Raw genomic sequence first — 13,145 nt, forward strand, 5'->3', positions numbered from 1 at the left:
GGGCATAGGAGTGGGTGAGGGGAGGCCTCAGATGACGACGGAGCGGGCGGAAAAATGTGCTGCCGACCGAAAAAGGGACGTCTGTAGCTGGCTGCAGCAGCCCTACCGCCTCACAGCGTTCCTGTACCTCTGAGGCTTAAGTTCGCTTCCCAGCTTCCTGCGATCAACCAGTACCACTGTAAGACATCGAAGCAATACAGTGGTGTGCTGCTAGATTTGTTACCAGTACGTTCGATCTGCACTCGAGTATTACGGAAGTGCTCCGTGAACTCAAATGGGAATGTCTAGAGGGCAGACGACGTTCATTTCGCGAAACACAGTCGAGAAAAGGCAGGAATCCGGCATTTGCGGCTGCTGGCATTCTACATCCGGCATCGTGCAATTCACGCAAGGATGGAGAAGACAAAAGAAGAGGAATAGTGCTTGTACGGAAACAAAGACAGTCTTTATTCCCTCTCTCCGTTTGTGAGTGGAAATGATTAGTAGTGGTACAACGTACCCTCCGCGACGCTTACGAATTATGTATATAGATACAGATGTGAACGTCGTTTTAAATATATAACAATATCAGGGAACTCTGCAGCATTTAGACACTAGTTGAACGTAAGAAACGCCACACTGAAACTACTGCCTCACAGAAATGCTTTTAAAAATTATCAAAAAAATGGTTCAAATGGCTCTGAGCACTACGGGACTTAATTTCTCAGGTCATCAAACCCCCTAGAACTTAGAACTACTTAAAGGACATCACACACATACATGAACAAGGCAGGATTCGAACCTGCGACCGTAGCGGTCGCGCTGCTCCAGACTGTAGCGCCTAGAACCGCTCGGACACCCAGGCCAGCTAAAAATTATCCATTATTTTCATAATGTGTGTACTGTAGCAAAACGTAATAACAAATACTGATCAGCCAGAATATTATGACCACACACGTAATAGCCTGCATGTCCACCTTTGGCACTGGTAACAGCGGCGGCGCTTCGTGGCATGAGATCTTGTATATCGGTGGAGGGAGTTGGTACAACATCTGCGCACACAGGTCCCCAAATTACCGTTAATTCCGATGAGGTGTAGCGATGGTTTCTGACGCTACGATCTATAAGATATTCGTCCAGTTGGGGGGTCACAACATAAATTGCAACTGGCCATCTAGTTCCTCGACCATTCCATCACACGCCTGGCCTCGTGACATGGCGAATTATGTTGTAGAAAGAGGCCACTGCCACAGAGAAACATGATCGTCAAGGTGTGTATGCGGTCTGCAACCACTCCCTGCCGCCATGATACCTTGCACGAATGTCACTGGACTCAGAGAATACTGGAGCCGCCGCCAGCTTGTCTCTGTCCCACAGTACAGGTGTCATGGAACTGTTCCCCTCAGAGACAACAGATAGGCGCCCTCCCATCTGCATGATGAAGGTGTCGAGATTCATCAGATCATACAACGTTTTGACACTGCGCCAAACCCGGGTGCCGATGCTCACGTGCCTATTTCTGTCGTAGGTTGCCGATGTTTTCGTGGTGTTAACAGTGGCACATGCTTGGGTCATCGGCTGCGAAGGCCAATATTTAGAAGCGTTCGATGCACTGTGCTATGAGACACATTTATCCTTTGCCCAGCAGTGAAGTCTGATGGTACATCCGCCGCTATTCGCATGTCCTGTTTTGCCAGCCGTTGTGGCAGGGTGGTTCTAGGCGCTTCAGTCTGGAACCGCGCTACCGCTACGTTCGCAAGTTCTTATCCTGCTTCGGGCATGGGTGTGTGTGATGTCCTTAGGTTTAAGTAGTTTTAAGTTCTAAGGCACTGTTGACCTCAGATGTTAAGTTCCATAGTACTCAGAGCCATTTGAACCATTTTGTGCTGTTTTACCAATCTGCTCAGTGTAGGACGTCCGACATCTGTAATGTGGTGAGGGGGGTTGGGGTTGTGGAGGGGGGGTCGCCACCCAGCCTCAAGACGTCTGGATGTGGTTTCAAGGCGTCTGGATGTGGTGTTACCCTAGTTTCGCAACGTTTTGAAGACACTCATTACAGCACTCCTCGAACATCTGAGAAGTCGTGTAGTTTCCGAAATACCCGTTCCAAGCCTCCGGGCCATAACAATCTTTCTTTCTTTCTTTCTTTTGCTTGTGCCTTTCTCCCGCAAATGACTCAGGGTCGGCATGTTTAATCGGATCTGTCAAGGTTAATTTAAGGGGTGGCCAGATGCCCTTCCTGCCGCCACCCCGTACCCCCTGGGGCAGAATTAGTGTACACCAACTGTCTCTATGTCTTGTGTAATCCATGGAATAGTGCGAATGTGTTCAGATGTCTGCGAGCCGTGTAACTGAGGCGGGACGTGGGGACCAGCCCGGTATTCACCGGGTGGGATGTGGAAAACCACCTAAAAACCACATCCAGTCTGGCCAGCACACCGGCCTCCGTCGTTAAGCCGCCAGGCGGATTCGAGCTGGGACCACAGGCCACCACAATCTGTCCATGGTCAAACTCATGTAGGCGCGGGTTCTCCATTCCAAACATGGACAGCATGCTCACTGAGTGCGCCTTATTATCAGTCATTCCTCGCCAGGAAAGGTCGTTGGACATAATGTTCCGGCTTATCGGTGTATGACAGCGTGGTGAAAAGTAACGCCTCCAAATTTTTTATGTGGAAACTCTAAAAGCTTTTTAAATAACTCAAACGCTATTGACATTATATGTCCTTATTCTTCATATCTACATATTTTCCGTCTTCTAGAGCTAGAGGGCTCTGAATTGTGGTATGTAATTTGTCGGGGTGTAACGTAATTACATCGGTGTGTAGGAGACCCTCAAAAAAGTGAATGTTCAAATTCGAAGACTTCTTGCACACATGGATAACTCTCTCCTTCAGCCTGACAACGACAGACACATGCGATTCTCATCTGTTTCCAAAACTTGAAGAACGGTTTCGTATGACAGTGATGAGATGCTGTAGCTCCGTCAACAAACTGGTATCGCTTTTTTAATCTTATGGGACTTAACTGCTAAGTTCACCAGTCCCTAAGCTTACACACTACTCTACCTAAATTATCCTAAGGACAAACACACCCACACCCATGCCCGAGGGACGACTCGAACTTCCGCCGAGACCAGCCGCACAGTCCATGACTGCATTCACCTTAGACCGCTCGGCTAATCCCGCATGCCAAACTGGTATCTCGGCGGGAGAAATGTGTTCGTCCCCAGCATGACTATGGTTGGAAACAAAAAGGTAGACATGAAGAATAAATATTTAGATTGTTAATAACGATTGATATATGTAAGTAGCTTTAAAAGTTCCACATAAAAATTCGGAGCCTTTACTTGTCATCACCCTCTGGTACTTCATAAACGTTACTGAAAGATGTGGATATCAACAGCAGCAGGAAATGGGTAACAGGTGTAGGATTCGTTATGAATAGGAAGGTAGGGCAGAGGGTGTGTTACTGTGAACAGTTCAGTGACCGAGTTGTTCTAATCAGAATCGACAGCAGACCAACACCGACAACGATAGTTCAGGTATACAAGCCGACGTCGCAAGCTGAAGATGAACAGATAGAGAAAGTGTATGAGAATATTGACAGGGTAATGCAGTATGTAAAAGTGGGCGAAAATCTAATAGTCATGGGCGACTGGAATGCAGTTGTAGGGGAAGGAGTAGAAGAAAGGTTACAGGAGAATATGGGCTTGGGACAAGGAATGAAAGAGGAGAAAGACTAATTGAGTTCTGTAACAAGTTTCAGCTAGTAAAAGCGAATACCCTGTTCAAGAATCACAAGACGAGGAGGTATACTTAGAAAAGGCCGGGAGATACGGGAAGATTTCAATTAGATTACATCATGGTCAGACAGAGATTCCGGAATCAGATATTGGATTGTAAGGCGTACCCAGTAGCAGATATAGACTCATATCACAATATAGTAGTGATGAAGAGTAGGCTGAAGTTCAAGACATTAGTCAGGGAGAATCAATACGCTAAGAAGTGGGATACGGGAGTTCTAAGGAATGATGAGATACGTTTGACGTTCTCTAACTCTATAGATACAGCAATAAGGAATAGCGCAGTAGGCAGTACAGTTGAAGAGGAATGTACATCTCTAAAAAAGGCCATCACAGAAGTTGGGAAGGAAAACATAGGTACAAAAAAGGTAGCTGCGAAGAAACCATGGGTAACAGAAGAAATACGTCAGTTGATTGATGAAGGGAGGAAGTACAAACATGTTCCGGGAAAATCAGGAATACAGAAATAGAAGTCGCTGAGGAATGAAATAAATAGGAAGTGCAGGGAAGCTAAGACGAAATGGCTGCAGGAAAAATGTGAAGACATCGAAAAAGATATGATTGTCGGAAGGACAGACTCAGCATACAGGAAAGTCAAAACAACCTTTGGTGACATTAAAAGCAACGGAGGTAACATTAAGAGTGCAACGGGAATTGCACTGTTAAATGCAGAGGAGAGAGCAGATAGGTGGAAAGAATACATTGAAAGCCTCTATGAGGGTGAAGATTTGTCTGATGTGATAGAAGAAGAAACAGGAGTCGATTTAGAAGAGATAGGGGATTCAGTATTAGAAGTGGAATTTAAAAGAGCTTTGGAGGACTTACGGTCAAATAAGGCAGAAGGGATAGATAACATTCCATCAGAATTTCTAAAATCATTAGGGGAAGTGGCAACAAAACGACTATTCACGTTGGTGTGTAGAATATATGAGTCTGGCGACATACCATCTGACTTTCGGAAAAGCATCATCCACACAATTCCGAAGACGGCAAGAACTGACAAGTGCGAGAATTATCGCACAATCAGCTTAACAGCTCATACATCGAAGCTGCTTACAAGAATAATATACAGAAGAATGGAAAAGAAAATTGATAATGCGCTAGGTGACGATCAGTTTGTCTTTAGGAAAAGTAAAGGCACGAGAGAGGCAATTCTGACGTTACGGCTAATAATGGAAGCAAGGCTAAAGAAGAATCAAGACACTTTCATAGGATCTGTCGACCTGGAAAAAGCGTTCGACAATATAAAATGGTGCAAGCTGTTCGAGATACTGAAAGAAGTAGGGGCAAGCTATAGGGAGAGACGGGTCATATACAATATGTGCAACAACCAAGAGGGAATAATAAGAGTGGACGATCAAGAACGCACTGCTTGTATTAAGAAGGGTGTAAGACAAGGCTGTAGCCTTTCGCCCCTACTCTTCTATCTGTACATCGAGGAAGCAATGATGGAAATAAAAGAAAGGTTCAGGAGTTGAATTAAAATACAAGGTGAAAGGATATCAATGATACGATTCGCTGATGACAGTGCTATCCTGAGTGGAAGTGAAGAAGAATTAAATGATCTGCTGAACGGAATGAACAGTCTAATGAGTACACAGTATGGTTTGAGAGTAAATCGAAGAAAGACGAAGGTAATGAGAAGTAGTAGAAATGAGAACAGCGAGAACCTTAACATCAAGATTGATGGTCACGAAGTCAATGAAGTTAAGGAATTCTGCTACCTGGGCAGTAAAATAACCAATGACGGACGGAGCAAGGAAGACATCAAAAGCAGACTCGCTATGGCAAAAAAGGCATTTCTGGCCAAGAGAAGTCTACTAAAATCAAATACAGGCCTTAATTTGAGGAAGAAATTTCTGAGGATGTACGTCTGGAGTACAGCATTGTATGGTAGTGAAACATGGACTGTGGGAAAACCGGAACAGAAGGGAATCGAAGCATTTGAGATGTGGTGCTATAGACGAATGTTGAAAATTAGGCGGACTGATTAGGTAAGGAATGAGGAGGTTCTACGCAGAATAGGAGAGGAAAGGAATATGTGGAAAAGACTGATAAGGAGAAGGGACAGGATGATAGGACATCTGCTAAGACATGAGGGAATGACTTCCATGGTACTAGAGGGAACCGTAGAGGGCAAAAACTGTAGAGGAAAACAGAGATTGGAATACGTCAAGTAAATAATTGAGGACGTAGGTTGCAAGTGCTACTGTGAGACTCGTGGCGGGCCGCATCAAACCAGTCAGTAGACTGACTATAAGCTCCATTGCAACCAGTGTCTTTACTATAAAAAAATATTTTCATGATTGCTGCAGACAGCTATGTTTAAATTTTTATAGCAATCCTTATTTATTTGGTTTATTCCTATACATGTGGAAAGACAGTAACGGTACAACTGAATACTTTATCAGGAAGCACCTTCTTATTATAGATGTGCTGTAGGCCTCTATTTGTCGAAACGTTCTCGCCATGGGCGTGTTACGGAGTTGGGGAGCAAGTTCTGCACAGTGACAGAGGAAGGGAGAAGCTCCTTCCAAGTTCACAGCGCCGGCGCCGCTCGCCTACCTTGCTGCTGGTGTAGGCGGCTGCGGTGGCTTCCCTCAGGTCCCCATGGCTGCAGGCGGCTGTTTCCACTCAGTTAGGCGCCATCACTGCCTGCAACATGACACGTCAAGAACCATTGTAAATATTCTACTAATAACTTCACCCGGAACGAGAAATTTACTTCTAATTTTATTCCACAGTAAAATGATTATAACAAAAGCATCAACTGTACTGCTTGTTGTCAGTTTCAGCTTAAAAGAAGACATCCAGTGACGGAATGCATTGTTACAGTGTGATATAAGCCAACACTTCGATCACTGTTGCAGATGTGCTCCATATGAGTGCTACATTTTCTACAGGATCACTAGCACGTTAGTTCTTGGGCATTCCTCTTCAACCAGATACGATCACTTGGTAAGAACGTGTCATAAATTATACTTTGAACTGATGGCATAGCCGTGCTGGATTAGGCGAGCGGTCGCTGCAGTCATGGACTGTGCGGCTGGTCCCGGTGGAGGTTCGAGTTCTTCCTCGGGCATGGATGTGTGTGTTTGTCCTTAGGAGAATTTAGGTCAAGTAGTGTGTAATTTTAGGGACTGATGACCTTAGCAGCTAAGTCCCATAAGATTTCACATACATGTGGACATTTGAACTGATGGCATGTCTTCTTCTCTCGTGTCAAATGTCTAAAATTGTTTTATTGAAAACAACATTAGTATAATAACATCCAATAGTAAAATGATGCAATGAAGGTATCAGAGTCGTCGTTCACTTCTACTGAAATATACGGTCTCAGTGGCCTTTGGCAATGCATAGAACTATTCAGTAACGTCTCATCTATAACACTGAACACCCCCCCCCCCCCCATTACGAAACCCTTACACTATGGCAATTATTGTATGTGAAAAACAGTTTTGACATGCACTCCATCAGGAGAAAGCGTTAATTGATTCCTGAGCCCTTGCAAGTTGCTTCAACATGGAATCATTCTGTTCTGTAATCGATAGTATATAGATGTGGCAAATGAATACAGATGAGTAGATAATGAAAATGACGGAGAACTTAAAGATATTTATTTCGCCTCCATGAATAGGGTTACACATTATTAGTTAGTTCGACACAAGAAAACGATTGTTAATTCACTTGCCTGTAATACGCATAGTTATACTACGAATGCTTGATAAATTAGGATAATGCCCCCCCCCCCCCAACTACTAAAAGTTGTTTTCCTTTAATTTTCGAATGTTTTAATTCAAAATAATAAATGGTTCAAATAGCTCTGAGCACTATGTGACTTAACTGCTGAGGTCATCAGTCGTCTAGAACTTAGAACTAATTAAACCTAACTAACCAAAGGACATCACACACATCCATGCCCGAGGCAGGATTCGAACCTGCGGGCGTAGCGGTCGCCCGGTTCCAGACTGTAGCGCCCAGAACCGCACGGCCACTCAGGCCGGCTCAAAATAATACAAGTGGAAAAAGGAAGAAGTATTCCACTCAAAATCTACCAGAGTAAATTAAAAACATAAAGAAGGGAAACTGCTGTCTTTCCACGACAGATGTATAGATAAATATTCAACCAGATTCATTTCAAAGATGCTGAATCAGAGGGCTGATGGAGAAAGATTAGTTTCCTTAGAGACTATACAGGAACGTCGTTGTAAAAGCAACACTTTGCATGAAGAATTCAAATTCCGTCAAAAATAAAACAATATCGCAATTCGAGACAGCTAAATGTATGAAGCAATTTGAAGTTACACTGCTACAAAGCCGCTTCAAATTCAGTTACGGATTTGCTAAGGACTGGTTGGTATAATTATGTCTCCAGCTTCTGATTAATGACTGTTGTTTAATGGCTTGTGTAACAAATATTATACTTGGTCGCAGACTTGCGCCAATGAGAGGAAAAGAAACAGTTTTCCTAATCGCTTAAGTACGGAGTATATCTTCAACTCTACAATCTACATCAAATGAATGAAACTACATTGTGCGACAAATGAGTTCTTGTTGCCTCCTAATTTTTTTAGGTTGATTAAAACAATATTGCCTAAAGAGTGGGTTCTGTTTTCATGTTTCGTCCATTTCATGACTATTGCTCTCAATAGCTCCAAATTTCCTTATCTGCATTCAGTTTATAGTTGTTCAGCTCGGTCTTAAATTTTTATTTTCTGTCTCAGATTCCAATACTATGTCATGGCAATATTATTTTGTTCTTTTTATATATCTGCCATTCTTCCTGTTTTGTCCTTCACTTAAGACCATAAATCAAGTAGATTTGTAAATTATATTTTTCTTTCTTTTAAGACGTCAATTATTCTGTAAGTTTGATGGCATCCTCTATATCCTTCGTCATGTGCCAGTCGCTCTTTCTGCACGTAGCTACTACTTCCACTATCTTCCATGATCTGTTTTGCATATGATATCATCAATGTGCAGCTCTCCCATTCCGTTTCATTCAACACCAAGTTAAATAATCCGTCGTTCCATAGGTATATCAAAATAATGTGTCCATTCTTCTCGTACTGGGTTCTCCTTGGGAATGTACTGTTCGTTGTTTATCTCAGGTAAGGCATATATCTAATTTCTGGTCTGGATTTTATTTTCGTGCACTTGAGATAGGTTTTTGTAAGTTACATTACTCGGGTAAAAACAGAAATTTACCTTATTCACAATACTGTTGACTACGAACAGCGCCGTTGAGTGCAGGTTTCGTAATCAGAATCAGAAGTATCACGTGCGCAAGATGCAAGAATTTAATCAAAGTACGGCTTTATTGTTGTTATTTCCATCGTCTTTACCTATAGAAAAGTCGATATTGCATATACTCCACAAAATCTAACGTGTTACACGTAGCATCTCTGCATCATCCACAAATATTAAAGACAAAAGGATGATACGACAGTTGTATTCATAATAATTCAGGGGTTACTTTCCTGGGTACTGGTTATTACTCGACGAACGAAACATCGGCAGACAGGCTTTTACGGCAGTACTTTTAGCGTGTATCATTTAACAAGTGGTGCATTTCTGAATGGTAGGCGTTACAATGCTAGAATATGGTGGGTGCACTGGGATATGCGTTCAACACCATTGATTCCGGACAATTATAAATGCATAAGCTCAAGTCCAAGTCTTCAGCAACACCATTGCAGATGAAGGCCTCGCCGCGCATTACAGCAACGGGTCTGCGTGGCTTGGATTCCACAAACGTTTGGTACACTGCTCGCCATTAACATTGCTACACCAAGAAGATCATGTGCTACAGACGCGAAATTTAACCGACAGGAAGAAGATGCTGTAATATGCAAATGATTAGCTTTTCGGAGCATTCACACAAGGTTGGATCCGGTGGCGACACCTACAACGTGCTTACATGAGGAAAGTTTCCAACCGATTTCTCATACACAAACAGCAGTTGACCGGCGTTGCCTGCTGAAACGTTGTTGTGATGCCTCGTGTAAGGACAAGAAATTATCATCACGTTTCCGACTTTCATAAAGGCCAGATTGTAGCCTATTGCGATTGAGGTTTATCGTATCGAGACATTGCTGCTCGCGTTGGTCGACATCCAATGACTGTTACCAGAATACGAAATCGGTGGGTTCAGGAGGGTAATACGGAACGTCGTGCTGGATCCCATCGGCGTCGTATCACTAACAGTCGAGACGACAGGCATCTTACCCGCATGGCTGTAAACGGGTCGTGCAGCCACGTCTCGATCCCTGAGTCACCAGATGGGGACGTTTGCAAGACAAAAGCCATCTGCACGAACAGTTCGACGACGTTTGCAGCAGCATGGACTAAAAGCTCGGAGACCATGGCTGCGGTTAGCCTTGACGCTGCATCACAGACAGGAGCGCCTGCGATGGTGTACTCAAGGACGAACCTGGGTACACGAATGGCAAAACGTCATTTCTTCGGGTGAATCCAGGTTCTGTTTACTGCATCCTGATGGCCGCATCCGTGTTTGGCGACATCCCGGTGAACGCACATTGGAAGCGTGTATTCGTCGTCGCCATACTAGCGTATCACCAGGCGTGATGGTATGGGGTGCCATTGGTTACACGTCTCGATGATCACATTGGCGGCACTTTGAACAGTGGACGTTACATTTCAGATGTGTTACGACCTGTGGATCTACCCTTCATTCGATCCCTGCGAAACTTTACATTTCAGCATGACAATGCACGACCGCATGTTGCAGGTCCTGTACGGGCATTTCTGGACAGGTAAAATGTTCGACTGCTGTCCTGGCCAGCACATTCTTCAGATCTCTCACCAATTAGAAACGTCTGGTCAATGGTGGCCGAACAACTGGCTCGTCACAATGCGCCAGTAACTACTATTGATAAAATGTGGTATTGTGTTGAAGATGCATGGGCAGCTGTAACTGTACACTCCATCCAAGTTCTGTTTGACTCAATGCCCAGGCGTATGAAGGCCGTCATTACGGCCAGCGGTGGTAGTTCTGGGTACTGATTTACTGATTTCTCAGGATCTATACGCCCAAACTGTTTGAAAATGTCAGTTCTAGTATAATATATTTGTCCACTGAATACCCGTTTGTCATCTGCATTTCATCTTCGTGTAGCAATTTTAATGGCCAGTAGTATGGCTTTCTGGAGAAATGTGGCACCAGGTGTCCACCCACGGGTCAGGCAATTCCCGTAATTTACGGGCCGGGACTTTTGTGAGTTTGCAGCTGGCACCCGGTACCGTACTAGGTATGTTCCATCGGGTTCCGATCAAGCGAATGTGATGGCCAAGACATCAATGTGAGTCCACTACTGCGCTCAGCAAATCACTGTAGCACCATTCTGGCACATGGACGTATCTTGTGGAAGAAGCTGCGGCCGTCCAGTAAGACAATGAGCATTATGTCTTTTTTAAGCGATGTTTTCTTTTTAACCCATCGTTCCTGAGTCTTGATCATGAGCTGTCCTTAGGTATTAGACACTGAGTTATTAAAGCAGCACAAATGACACTTCATTAAATGTATATTCTAATATAAGGATAGTAGTAGAGAAGGCGAATGATCGACTTCGGTTTATTGGGAGTGTTATAGGAAAGGGTCGCTCGCCTGTAAAGTAGTCTGTGCACGGAGCACTAGTGTCACCCATTCCTGAGTGCTCGAGTGTTTAGGATCTCCACCCGATCGTATTAAGGAAAGACATCGAATAAATTCAGGGACGGCTGCTCCCCGGAGGAAAGATTACCTTCCTCTCGTGGAAGGTTGTAGAGAAAATTTTGGGAGCCGGCATCTGAAGCTGCCTGCACAACTAATTTATTGCCGCCAACGTACATTTCACGTGAGGACCGCGAAGATCAGAGAAGAGAAATTATGGTTCGTCAGGGGAATGGAGACAGTCCTTTTTCCCTCGTTATATTTGCGATTAGTAACGCAATAATAACGACTAATAATGGTACAAGGTACGTTCCTCCACGCACCATACGATGGCTTGCGGAGTACGCGTGTAGCTATAGTTGTAGATAACCCTACAATAGATGGAAAAGCAGTCTCATTATCTGATTCATCCATCTCAGCAATGGTAGTCCAACTTCAGTGGGTATGGCAGGATTCTGTTTGCACGTCACAAAACATATTTTTTCCCCGCAAACTACCTCAGGTCTGATATCAGTCAACACAACACTTTCATCTGGTCCGTGAAGGAAAGAATTAAAATAAATTTAAGAGCCGTCAGATCTGGTGAATGCACTTTTCATGTAGTAATTCTTGCTCAGTCTACCCCAGGCCTTTTAAATCCGGTAAATGTGCTTCACATATAGTGCATCCCATTCAATCTGTCCAATGTCCTAAAAAGTCGTCAATTACGTGTGCTCATACTTCATCAATGAGATGTACTAGATGTCTACTATGCTGGAACCAGAAGTATCTGTTTGCACTAAGCAGTTCTGCTTCCCGCTCTTCTACAAGTGCAAGAAAGTAAAAGTTGCTCGAATTATTTCTTTATTGTTGACAGGCCCTCTCCTACAGGTACCTAACCATCTGAAATATTTTATATTATATTTCGACGTACATGTTATAAGAAGTCTTATGTCTAACACAGAATCCAACACGCAAAAATAACAGTGGCGTAAGTACCGAAATCATCAACTGTTAATGACATTAAACTTGAACTTCAGAACTAACAAAGCCCTGAAAGCTTTTTCAGGTAAGGAACTTGCAGTCGGCGTCGGTGGAGTCATCCAGTCATGCAGAACTGGCACATGCAGAATGTGTAGAGTAAAACCTGTAAATGTCGTGTGACTATGGCCTCCCGTCGGGTAGACCGTTAGCCGGGAGCAAGTCTTTTGATTTGACGCCACTTCGGCGACATGCGCGTTGATGGGGATGAAATGATGATGATTGTGACAATGCAACACCCAGCCTCTGAGCGGAGAAAATCTCCGACCAAGCCGAGAATCGAACCCGGGCTCTTAGGATTGACATTCTGTCGCGCTGACCACTCAGATACCGGGGGCGGACATGTGTAAAGCAGCTGTATGCATAACTGAGTCGTGTTTAAAACCGAAATGCTGCACATACCCGCTACAATGTTCCAAAGAAAATCAGCATTGGAGTATTAGGATAATTAATGACAAAATGGATATTAATTACATTTAGCCGTAAATAGCTGAAGCAGATTTGTATAATTAATTCAGGTAGCAATGCCAAAGTAGTGAGGCCGATTATATACGAAGACCTCGCTACATTAAATACAGTTCGTAATAACTCACTGTATGCGCAGACGGTAATCTTACTATAAGCGTAAGAACTATAATGTAGATTTGAAGTGAATTGTGCATATTTAGA

General features: G+C 43.7%; 1 protein-coding gene across 1 annotated transcript in view; it reads right to left on the reverse strand.

Annotated features, from left to right (window-relative positions):
* Positions 1-13,145, reverse strand: part of LOC126336648 (probable G-protein coupled receptor CG31760) — a 1,468,739-nt gene that overhangs the window by 972,086 nt on the left and 483,508 nt on the right. The window contains exon 2 of the mRNA XM_050000571.1: positions 6,350-6,439. The gene's annotated coding sequence lies outside the window, so the exon portion shown is untranslated. The remainder of the gene's footprint in view (positions 1-6,349; positions 6,440-13,145) is intronic.

The sequence above is a fragment of the Schistocerca gregaria genome, chromosome 2 (genome assembly GCF_023897955.1).
Source record: "Schistocerca gregaria isolate iqSchGreg1 chromosome 2, iqSchGreg1.2, whole genome shotgun sequence".
Taxonomy (NCBI): domain Eukaryota; kingdom Metazoa; phylum Arthropoda; class Insecta; order Orthoptera; family Acrididae; genus Schistocerca; species Schistocerca gregaria.